The sequence below is a fragment of the Gadus morhua genome, chromosome 23 (assembly GCF_902167405.1).
Source record: "Gadus morhua chromosome 23, gadMor3.0, whole genome shotgun sequence".
NCBI lineage: Eukaryota > Metazoa > Chordata > Actinopteri > Gadiformes > Gadidae > Gadus > Gadus morhua.
Genome location: NC_044070.1, coordinates 9,047,980 through 9,061,032, shown reverse-complemented (window position 1 = coordinate 9,061,032; position 13,053 = coordinate 9,047,980). Strand labels below are relative to the sequence as shown.

Sequence of the window (13,053 nt, the reverse complement as noted above, 5' to 3'; positions counted from 1 at the left end):
GAACCCTGGCTTATGGGAATTTTTTTTACTGATAACTATATAAACGGAAGTTGTTGCACTTTCTGTTCTCATGAGGTTGAAACTTCATTTAAAATATTTTAAAATAGGCTATACGCTATAAGTGTAGTAGTAGCAATTCATAATTATAATAAAAAATAGAAGTAAAAAATTGTTAAAATACTTGTTCACAATTAATTACACGAGTTTTTTACCTTTTTTTTTTTTTATAAATGAACATTTTTTAGTTTCTTCTAAACATGTTGGATATGATATGGAAACTTTTTTATATAGCTTTAAAAGCTTTAAACTCATCGGTTTTCTCCCCCAAAACGTGTGCGGGAACTTGAACGTCTGCCCACATGTTGTGCTTTATAATGATCAATGTGTTTTCTCTTTCATATCTCTCTTAAAGGACATAGGCTTTTTCATTTTTCGATGATAAACATTGAAATACTTGTTTCAATAACAAATAAATAAAAGATTGATTTCCAACAAAAGAAAGACGCTCGGCAATGTTTTATATTTACTGAAACAGTTTCCTATTTTGCGGTCCTATTATGGCCTGCTATGTTCATTATCTCAGCGTCCATATGAACATAAGGGATTACACACAAACACACACACACGCACGCACGCACGCACGCACGCACACACACACACACACACACACACACACACACACACACACACACACACACACACACACACACACACACACACACACACACACACACACACACACACACACACAAACTTATGTCGCTGCTTCGAGTCGCTTTCCAGTAGTATTACATTTGAAACAAAAGTCCAAATTTCTACGGATTTCCGCATCCGTGGTCTGCTGAGTCAAAGTTTCAGCCCTGTGAGAAAGGAAAGCGTAACAACGCCCCCACTCAGAAATTTGTTTCATTATCGACTGGGGTTACAACATTATAGCTATGGGTTTAATAACAACTAGAGGTTGCGCATGCAACGCGCGTACAGAAACTCAAGTAGGTTTAGAAGCGAGGCTATCTAACAGGTCTTGTGTAATCGCTAGTGAACAAGTACTATGTTTTTACTATTTTTTATTATAATTATGAATTGCTACTGCACTTAAAGCCTATAGCCTAGTTTCGAATATTTTAGGTCACGTCTCAACCTTTTCAACCATCACATCACATTTATTAGGTTTCTGTCTGTATAGAATAGTGCCTGTGGTTGCGTTGGTGGTTTAGCTCTTCGAAAATACCACCATGTGACTCAATCAGGTGAAAATATGTTGGTTTACCAAAGTTTCCATCATCACACACACACACACACACACACACACACACACACACACACACACACACACACACACACACACACACACACACACACACACACACACACACACACACACACACACACACACACACACAGGTGTCCCTCCCCACCCTCTCTCTCTCTCTCTCTCTCTCTCTCTCTCTCTCTCTCTCTCTCTCTCTCTCTCTCTCTCTCTCTCTCTCTCTCTCTCTCTCTCTCTCTCTCTCTCCCGTCCCTCCCATTCTCTCTTCAGACCATCATGTCCTCCGCTGATGTGAGCTCAGTCAAGGCCCAGTTGGACATGTTGTAGACGCAGAGAGAAGAGGTACGTTAAGGGTAAAACACGCATACTAATAGGCATCTAACCCTGAGAACTACCCATTGAGATGTAATACAGGGTTTTTGTTTTTCTACACAGCTTATCTCCATCAATAATAAATGGCCAGATCAGTACAAAGCTATGAGACAGTATTACAAAGGTAATGGAATGCAAGTTTGTGGTTTGAATTCATTTTATTTTACTGTTAAATAAACTCAAGAAAATGCAAATGTGTGGGTATTATAGGCAGCACCATAGACCTACTTCCTGATTGAACGCGAACGAGCCACAGGAGAGGGAGAGAGACAAAGGAGAGAAAGAGAGTACGGGAAGAAAGAGGGAAGAGAGAGATCGGGGAGAGAGAGAAGGAGGGAGAGAGAGAGAGAAAGAGAGACCGGGGAGTTAGAGAGAGAGAAAGAGACCACAGAGAGAGATGAGGAGGGGGGGAGAGACTGTTTGTGTGTTAGTGTGTGCGTGTGTGGTTTTGATGATGACGGAACGCCAGTTGTAGACACACGTGGGCTTTACGAAGCGCTTCACCACAGGCACTATTCTATGCCGTGAGAAACCTTGACCTGAACCCTGGCTTATGGGAAAAAAATTTACTGATAACTATATAAACGGAAGTTGTTGCACTTTCTGTTCTCATGAGGTTGAAACTTCATTTAAAATATTTTAAAATAGGCTATAGGCCTACGCTATAAGTGTAGTAGTAGCAATTCATAATTATAATAAAAAATAGAAGTAAAAAATTGTTAAAATACTTGTTCACAATTAATTACACGAGTTTTTTACCTTTTTTTTTTTTATAAATGAACATTTTTTAGTTTCTTCTAAACATGTTGGATATGATATGGAAACTTTTTTATATAGCTTTAAAAGCTTTAAACTCATCGGTTTTCTCCCCCAAAACGTGTGCGGGAACTTGAACGTCTGCCCACATGTTGTGCTTTATAATGATCAATGTGTTTTCTCTTTCATATCTCTCTTAAAGGACATAGGCTTTTACATTTTTCGATGATAAACATTGAAATACTTGTTTCAATAACAAATAAATAAAAGATTGATTTCCAACAAAAGAAAAACGCTCGGCAATGTTTTATATTTACTGAAACAGTTTCCTATTTTGCGGTCCTATTATGGCCTGCTATGTTCATTATCTCAGCGTCCATATGAACATAAGGGATTACACACAAACACGCACGCACACACGCACGCACGCACGCACGCACGCACACACACACACACACACACACACACACACACACACAAACACACACACACACACACACACACACACACACACACACACACACACACACACACACACACACACACACACACACACACAAACTTATGTCGCTGCTTCGAGTCGCTTTCCAGTAGTATTACATTTGAAACAAAAGTCCAAATTTCTACGGATTTCCGCATCCGTGGTCTGCTGAGTCAAAGTTTCAGCCCTGTGAGAAAGGAAAGCGTAACAACGCCCCCACTCAGAAATTTGTTTCATTATCGACTGGGGTTACAACATTATAGCTATGGGTTTAATAACAACTAGAGGTTGCGCATGCAACGCGCGTACAGAAACTCTAGTAGGTTTAGAAGCGAGGCTATCTAACAGGTCTTGTGTAATCGCTAGTGAACAAGTACTATGTTTTTACTATTTTTTATTATAATTATGAATTGCTACTGCACTTAAAGCCTATAGCCTAGTTTCGAATATTTTAAGTCACGTCTCAACCTTTTCAACCATCACATTTATTAGTTATCATACTGAAAATCGTTCAACGCAGACATTTCCCTTAACCCAAGGTCCAAGTCGAGGTTTCTGTCTGTATAGAATAGTGCCTGTGGTTTAGCTCTTCGAAAATCCCACCGTGGGACTCAATCAGGTGAAAATATGGTGGTTTACCAAAGTTTCCATCATCAAAACCACACGCGCACACACTAACACACACTAACACACACACACACACACACACACACACACACACACACACACACACACACACACACACACACACACACACACACACAGGTGTCTCGCCCCACCCTCCTCATCTCTCTCCTCTCCCTCTCTCTCCCTCCCTCTCTCTCTCTCTCTCTCTCTCTCTCTCTCTCTCTCTCTCTCTCTCTCTCTCTCTCTCTCTCTCTCTCTCTCTCTCTTACAAAGGTAAAGGAAGGCAAGTTTGTTGTTTGAATTCATTTTATTTTAATGTTAAATAAACTTCGGAGCCCTATTGTAAACTCAAGAAAATGCAAATGTGTGGGTATTATTTAATGTTATTCAATGTGTTTTGTATTCTATGAATAATCTTCAGGTCAGAGAGCAACAACCGTCGGCCAAAACCTGCTCACCAACCCAGCCCAGACTGCGTCGCTCTGACACAGCTACGGCCAAATGACCTCACCTTAACCACTGTGACATCATGGAGCACACCTGACAGCACCATAGGCAGCACCATAGACCTACTTCCTGATTGAACGCGAACGAGCCACAGAACGAGTTTTTTACCAATTTTCTTTTTACAAATTCACATTTTTTAGTTTCTTCTTAGTCATGTTGGATATGATATAGAAACTTTTTTATGTAGCTTTAAAAGTGAGGCAATCTAACGGGTATCGTGCAAATAATTGTGAACAAGTATTTGAACTATTTTTTACTTCTATTTTTTATTATAATTATGAATTGCTACTACTACACTTATGGCGTATAGCCTATTTTCAAATATTTTAAATGAAGTTTCAACCTCTTGAGAACAGAAAGTGCAACAACTTCCGTTTATACAGTCATTTCCCATAAGCCAGGGTTCAGGTCAAGGTTTCTCACCGTATAGAATAGCGCCTGTGTTGAAGCGCTTCGTAAAGCCCACGTGTGTCTACAACTGGCGTTCAGCCATCATCAAAACCACACACGCACACACTAACACACACACAGTCTCTGAGAGTCTCAGAGACTCTCTCTCTCTCCCTCCTTCTCTCTCTCCCCGGTCTCTCTCTCTCTCTCTCTCCTTTGTCTCTCTCTCTCTCCTTTGTCTCAATCTCTCTCTCCTTTGTCTCTATTGCCTCCTCTCTCTCTCTTTCTCTCTCTCTCTCTCTCTCTCTCTCTCTCTCTCTCTCTCTCTCTCTCTCTCTCTCTCTCTCTCTCTCTCTCTTGTCTTTCTTTCCCTCTCTCTCTCTGTTGTCTCTCTTTCTCTCCTTTGTCTCTCTTTCACTCAAACACCTCTCTCTCTCCTCCATCTCTCTCCCCTGTCTCTCCCATTCTCTCTTCAGACAAACATGTCCTCAACAGACATAAGCTCAGTCAAGGCCCAGTTGGACAGGTTGTGGAAGCAGAGAGAAGAGGCACATTAAGGGTAAAACACACATACTAATAGGCATCTAACCCTGTCTACCTATTGAGATGTAATGCAGGATTTTTGTTTTGTTTTAATACACAGCTTATCTCCATCTATAACAAATGGGCCGATCAGTACAAAGTCACGACAAGGTATTGTTACGTATTTTAAGAATCTAAGCTACCCACACATAGACCAAAATGAAGCAGGACCAAACATATAAGCCGTAAATACTATACATAGCCACAAGGGGAGCAAGACCTTATTAGAGGCTGCTCCAGCCACAGATGGCAGCGCCTTTTAAATATATGAAGAAGCCGAAGCCATTACGGCACCCCGGCCACGCCCATTAGGCCACGCCCACTTGGCGGTCTCTACCTGAGGACACGAGGTGGGGATCGCCAGAGAGAGATTTTCAGCGACACCCGCGAAGGGTCACGGGTCTCTGCCCGTGGCCCATAGTAGCCAGAGTTATTATCTCTCACACGTGTTCTACACGATTCCTAGAATTCCCTCCGTATAGCTTCACTTACCATGCCGAAACATGCCGACGACTTTATAATAAATGAAGTGAGTAAAGCAACCCGGGATTGGACAACTTTCTTCGAGAATATGCAACAGATGGTGACCACCGACGTTTGGAAGAAAGTCCCTAGAATCCCGGCGGGCGCGACGCTAAAACAACTTCAACAGGCCACACACGTCTGAGGTAAGTATAAATCATTGTTTTAAAGATTAAATCTGAAATAGGATTGGTTATAAGAACACTTAGGTGTAAGTTTGTTTTAGCCACCGTCCGATCGTGCTGCTGCATAGGCCTAGCATAACAACACGTGTAGATCAACGGTTGCAAGGAACTCTGAAAACCCAACCTCCCCCCTTCATAACACTTGAGTTGTTTTGAGTACTCGTCGTTAACGATCATTCTTGGTAGGCTACTGGTTGAGAGGTGAAGCCCTCCACTATCGGTCTCTGTATTGATCGGGCCAAAATAGTATATTAACAAGAGTTATCTTTAACTTCTCCGCTGAGGCCCGGCACGGTCTGCGTCCACCATAGCGGACGTTCGGAGTGTATACTATCTTATCTGCCGATCCGCTAAATGCCACCCAAGACTGCATGCTTCATTTTACATTCAAGTCTATTGGTATTTTGTTATTAAAGACGATGAATTATTAAGGTAAAAGACCCCTGACCCCCTAGACACGTGAAGTCCCCACCCCCCCCACCCTCTCTCTCTCTCCCTCTTCAACCCCCCCCCCCCCCCTCTCCCCATCCCTTTGTTTACCTGGGCGCTCCTGGCTGTTTGATAAGGCAATGGTAGCCTGCACAAAGGGACCCCCGGTGTGTTATGTCTGTCTGTCTCTGTCGCTGTGTCTGTCTGTACCTCAGGTAATACGTGGGAGAAGTATTACTAGTATTAGTATTATGCCGCTTTTCCACCGCACATGTAGCTCGACTCGACACGACACGACTCGACACGGTAGCAGCGCGGGTCCTTTTCCACCGCAAATAGTACCTCCGGGACGTGGGCGGGGTCGGCTGCGCGAAAGGGCCGTGACGTAATTTTGTACGCGACCCAAACAACACCTACGTAACCCACACATGGACAGAACCCACATAACAACAATGGAGAACATCGATGCGATGGTATTCGTGTTCGTATTATTAGCTGGCATGTTGAAGAAGTGGAATATGTTGGCTGCGGCGCTGCTATGGCTGTTACCAGCATGGTTGCCATGTCGCTCTCGTGACTTCGTCACACTCTCTGGCCAATCAGTGGCCGGCCGTCTGCCGACGTCACCTTTTAGCATCGGCTCAGCCGCTTGGAACCTAGAGCGAGGCGGTACTAGAAAAAGCAGCCACTTCAGGTACCAGATACCATGTTTTCGCGGTGGAAACGCAAAAAAGGCGAGCTGAGTCGAGTCGAGTCGAGTCGTGTCGAGCTGGTACCATGCAGTGGAAAAGCGGCATAAGTGTTTTTTGTGTTATATGATGAATGTCTCGAAGTTAAGCCGAGACCATCATAAGGTAAATAGTGAAAGCGCCGAAGTTAAGCCGGGCCACTATAAGGTTTATTTATTACCGGCCACAAACTTCCAAACTCTTTACGGTGGGGGGAGGAAAGGTCAGGTTTTTAACGTTAATCTAGCTTAGTTGCATATTAAAACGGAGGCTTGGCCAAGGAGTTCAAATTGGATTGATTCCTCCCGGTTCATTTCAAATCTAATGTGCAATTTGATAGCATACAACGCAGCCGTAGAGTGTAACCACGTGGTGTTAAAGAGACGGCGCGTCTTCGTGACGTGGGTTTCCTTTGTCCAGACGTCCGCCATCTTGGGTCTTGCAGAGACCAAGAGCAGCGGGGAGCCTAACTACAGTGTTACATTCTCTCCCACCCTCCCTCTCTCTCCTCCCCCCCCCTCTCTCTCCCTCCTCCTCCCCCCCCTCTCCCTCCCCCCCTCTCCACCCCCCCCCCCCCCCTCTCCCTCCCCCCCTCTCCACCCCCCCCCCCTCTCCACCCCGGAACGGTGGGACGGGGGCTTCGATTTGACTAACAATAGAGAGGCAAGTGGCCTCGCTGTTGTTGGTTTGGTTGAGGTTCTTGGATGGGTTGAGGGGGCAAGGGGAAGTTCTTTCTTCCCCTTGCCCCCTCCCACCCTCACACCTAGCCATGTGTTGGAGGCAGGATGTAAATTTAGTGTTTGTTTATTTGAGGGTCTGTGTGTCTAGGTGCTGAAATACAGAGAGCCACTCCCTAGTTGATATCGGCAAAACACGCAAATGTTTGTGTGGGTTGTAATCAATGTTTTTTGATTCACCAACATTAATAGTTTAAACGATCTGTAAATGTTCACATTTGTACTGAATTTGTTCTTCCTCTTCAGGCCTTTGCAACCCAAGCAGTGATGGATGCGCGGCATTCATGGTTTTAACCGGTGCCCAAGGCGGGAGTTAGCTCAACTGCTGTAGTTCAATTACAATAACATTTGTTTCATCCGATAACTTCTGAATTTTTCTTTTAGGTTCAGTTTTTGTTTTGTTTATAGAATATCACCATATATTTGATACCCAGATGTGCATAATTGTTGTAGGTTTGGATGACTCTTTGTTCTGCCTAGTTTAGACGGTTTTGATTGACCTAGCTCAAGATTCACCGGGTGTCAGACGTAGGATTGTGGCACTTCCTGGGAGCCTCCTCCAAGCCACACGTTAATCGACTAATCGTTCCTGCAGTGTTCTGAGGTGGTAACGATGGGGCTCATGGGGAGGCCCCGGGAGAGTTGTCATTCGCGGGCTCACACGGGGAGAAATCGGGTAGGTCGGTAAGTCAGAAGGTTGAATTAATGTATCGATTTGATGTTGACCAACAAAAAACTAGATAATTATAATAATAAATACTGTTCATGTAATGGTATAGTTTGGTCTGGGACCTGCGTAGCTAAAAAAACTGTTTTGGAAATAGTAATGAACGTGTCCGGGACATGTGTAGCTATAAAATAAGTAAAGATAAAACTGAGTTTTACTTTACTTCACTTTGCTAAGACATATTCACATTTGATGTGGTATGCAGAAAGTGGCGCAATAGGATATTGTGCAGAGAATAAGGCGTATTCACGTTTGATGTGGTATGCGATGTACATAGGAGTGAATCAAAGTGTGGACAACATCAAATGCGATCAATAGGTAGAATAAATGAAGATTAGGTCATCCAATATACATAGTTAGTGTAGGACAATCGGGTAGTATGATGAAGGTAACTGTTATTATGAGATACGGTTAACACAGAAGTGATATTGAACATGCAAATTTTAACATTGTTAATTCCCTTTTACATCTTTTTGGTTATAGCAACTTGGTTGAACTACGGTGTTGTTAACTTTGGTTGTCATTTAATGCGCATGGCTGAAGCAATGCGCAAGGAGGGATGTAGTGTGAAATTAAATCAAAGTAGATACTGTAAAACAATTCAAATTAGAATTAATGGAAATATGTTTTTGAACAACTAACTGCTGTACATGAGTTTGTATTTCTGCAATAGAAACAAAAGTTCCAGAACCAGATGCAGACACACCCTGAGCCTACAAACTACCACCGCCGAGCAAGGACTAACAGTCACATGAGGAGATCAAATAACAGCAGGATTTGAATCGGTTCTGTTTTGGTTGTCCACCATTAGAAACAAATTTTAAAACAACCATATCAGACTATGTTTGTTCTGAATCGCTGCATACAGTTGATCTTTGAGACGGTTGTTTTACAGGCCACCTGTTACTGACACGACGACAACGGAGAACCTGTTTGGAGGCTCCCATGATGTAGGAGTAACCTCTCTGAGTTGAGCCCTTGACAAGGAGGGACGAGTCTTGGGTTCATGAATTACAGGCCCGACGGCGACAGAAGAAACAATGGCTACGATAATAACAACGCCCAAAACCACCCACATGCAACAGCGAACCAATGCACGAAGATCACCTGAACCACCCGAATCCATGCTAGGCTATCAATAATCTTGAATTTTTTAAAAATTGTATTATGACTACCAATTTTTACTTTACTTTTGCACATGATGAAAATTGTATGACCTTGTAGCGCATGACCAAAAGTATTAGCTCAGGATTTCTATTGATGGTTTTGTTTGTGTGCTGTTTGGCCATGTGATTGTATGATAACAAGATTCATGTTCATTGTTGTATTGTTAAATAATGACCTGTATTTCCAATGAGACCCACAAGGTGAATGCCGTCTCAGTATTATGGGGACGCGTAGTGGTTTTTCTCTATTCGATAGAGTTGTTTCCACTCCGGTTGATGGTGTTGATGATTGATCCTAATTTGACTATGTTTTCGGTGTGGTAAATGGTGTTTATGATTTAAAATATTATTGTATGGTCATCTAAGATGACCAAGGAGGGATTGTTACGTATTTTAAGAATCTAAGCTACCCACACATAGACCAAAATGAAGCAGGACCAAACATATAAGCCGTAAATACTATACATAGCCACAAGGGGAGCAAGACCTTATTAGAGGCTGCTCCAGCCACAGATGGCAGCGCCTTTTAAATATATGAAGAAGCCGAAGCCATTACGGCACCCCGGCCACGCCCACTAGGCCACGCCCACTTGGCGGTCTCTACCTGAGGACACGAGGTGGGGATCGCCAGAGAGAGATTTTCAGCGACACCCGCGAAGGGTCACGGGCCTCTGCCCGTGGCCCATAGTAGCCAGAGTTATTATCTCTCACACGTGTTTTACACGATTCCTAGAATTCCCTCCGTATAGCTTCACTTACCATGCCGAAACATGCCGACGACTTTATAATAAATGAAGTGAGTAAAGCAACCCGGGATTGGACAACTTTCTTCGAGAATATGCAACAGTATTAAAAAGGAAAGGTATAGGAATGCAAGTTTGTGGTTTGAGTTCATTTTATTTCAATGTTAAGATCAACTTCGGAGCCCTATTGTAAACTCAATAACTATCAATTTGCGGGCCTTATTTATTGTTTTTAATGTATTTTGTATTCTTTGCTAATCTTCAGGTCAGAGAGTAACACCCTTCAGCCAAAACCAACAAGTGACTAAATTAAGACATTAATCAGGTGAGTCATTCAAATAGTGAGCGTCTGTGTGTGCGTGTTGTTACCTCATTGAGGGATTTCCGCATAAGTAATTCAATAGTTGTTCAATGTCTTGGCAGTACATCTGTGCCGAGTTTGCAGCTTTTACTATCTCCAACACCAAATCTGTTTGAGTATTGGCCTATGGTCGAGTTGTGGCCACTACTCTATATTCAAATGGTCTCACCATATGTGTTACGATTAAGAAATTGTTAATCTTGATGAATGGTGCATGTATTACACGTTTCATGCATATTGCATCGGTAATGGCAGCCTGTTTAAATGCTGAACTTCCAGGACTTGTTATAGTGCCAGCTTTGTGTTATTCTGGCCCATCTATTGATTCCCTAACTCGGAGACAGCAGATCTGGTAAAAAAAAAGGCCACGGTGTGTGGTGATCAGCCCAGGTGTGTGCACTGCCATATATAATATCGTCGCTGACATTGATCTCAGTGAATCAAGTGGCTGAAGAGGAAGCACATATCCTGCCAATGTTAGAAGAAAATTGATTTAAACTGAGGTCATACCTTTCAAATTCCTTATAATTTTGTATATATTGCTGTGTAGCCTAAAGATAAAGTGATTAGGTTAAACATGCTCTGTACCAGATACAAAATACAGGAAGGAAAACATTTGACCCGGCTGCTGTATATGTGATGAATTTATCGATAAATTCAGTGGTTAATTTGAGCAAGAACAAGCTGGAACATGTTCCGGCACCTCCCAAATTGGTTCCGGATAGTGATGGGTTGTTTGCGACCGAATCAATTCGAATGAACAAATCTTTAAAAAGAACGAACCGAACTGATTCTTCTCTCTCGTTCGTTCTCAGGCTCGACTCCTCCCAGACCCACTAGTCGCTGAGTCTCTGAGTCGCTGTTCGTTCACTGACTGTGGTGAAGAGGGACCGACTGAGAGATGTCACGGCTCACGGGAGCCGGCCAGCTGTATGTTGCTCTAGGACTGAGTCTAGGACACTCTTGTCAAATTTTTGCCAATGAGAGACAGGAATACAGCGCTTTCTTGGAAAACAAAACAAATGGGCTTATGCTGCATTTTATTATCCATCCGTCTCGGAGGTCCGAGGACGTTGCCTAGCGACACGCACGAACACGCCCCTCAGTGGTGACCTAGCAAAATTCCGAGACAGAATTCAAGATGGCTGCGCCCAGTGTGACTTGAAGCATGAACTGTTTTCATTGTGCTTGGGCCGCTTTGGTGGTTTAACCGGGTGGCATCAATGTTTTCCTCCAACGACCGAGCGAAATAATAAAAAGTGTGGGCGTGGCGTCAGATCCGAGATCCGAGTCGGTTCGCAGAGAATACTCAAAGGCATGAGCGTACGATAATACGATTACATATCAGTGAAATGGTAAATGCATGCTGTCTTTGTGTTTTCTGTGTCATGCCAGATTGATAAAATTGGCCTATTTGAATGTCTCGTCAATCTGTCTCGTTCTTTCATAGTTCGTTCTCACACACGCAACCCGGGACCCCCACCTTGCTGGATCTTGATCGATTCTTGATTGGGGGTGGCCATCTTGACAAAAGTGTTAAGTTACTGTTAACCCAAGAAAAATCAAATATGCCCAGAATAAATACAACTGCACATTATTTACTTTTAAACTCCATCATTGCTAAATCAAGTCTATTATCTTGGTGATATGTTAAACATCCAATAATCAACTACACCCCCCCATCCCGCTGCGTTTGGTTTGTTAAGTCCTCAGCTGAAAGGAACTTAGTTGTATTAAAAATAAGTCCCTGTGCACAGCCTTTTGATCCTCAGGTGCTGTTTATATGCAGTCAACAACGACATATAAAGTCAAAGAAGTGTAAAATCACCGCACACTGAAATATACATTGATAAGCTGATTTATTTTGTGAAGGATTCGTTTTGCTGTTGCTTCGTCAGGTTCACTCTTCAAATTCACATGACACCGACAGGTGATTTAGATGATTCACAGGTTCACATGACCTCACCAATTAGTGCAAGGCACCACCATATGAACTTAGCTGTATGTTGTGTTGATTGATGACGACTTGCACGATCGTTTGAGAATGAGAACGAGGGAGGAGCTTAGTCTGACCGACTCAGCTGAGAACCGTGCATTCCGTGATTCGATTTACGCCACCGGAAACGCGACTGGACGAACAAACGATTCTGAACGATTCTTCTTGGCGAACTGACCGACGGAAACTGAATCTAGGTAAAGAATCATGAAATCCTTCACTAGTTCCGAAACATTTTTTATTGAATCTGGCACCTCCTGTGTCGCTATGAAGAATGAATCGCCTAAATGAAAAATATATATTACTTTTTGTGTAATGTTGTTAGCTGCTGTTAATCTTTATTCCCCATTGTTCCACAAAAATCTTGTGTTTGCATTTTTCGATACGTTTGGTGAATTTTTAGGGGGAGAGTGGCGGAGAGAGGCGATCGAGGCGCATCAAGTGACGCATAGCCTACACTTTTGCTGGTTGAGA

General features: G+C 42.9%; 1 long non-coding RNA gene across 2 annotated transcripts; it reads left to right on the top strand.

Annotated features, from left to right (window-relative positions):
* Positions 1-10,239: 10,239 nt before the first annotated feature.
* Positions 10,240-11,775, top strand: LOC115537384 (uncharacterized). 2 transcript variants are annotated; one of them, XR_003974797.1, is made up of 3 exons: positions 10,240-10,275; positions 10,488-10,547; positions 11,399-11,775. It is a non-coding gene; the product is annotated as an uncharacterized LOC115537384 (long non-coding RNA). The 2 variants fall into 2 exon arrangements; XR_003974798.1 differs by lacking the exon at positions 10,240-10,275 and adding an exon at positions 10,301-10,341.
* The last annotated feature ends 1,278 nt before the right edge of the window (positions 11,776-13,053 follow it).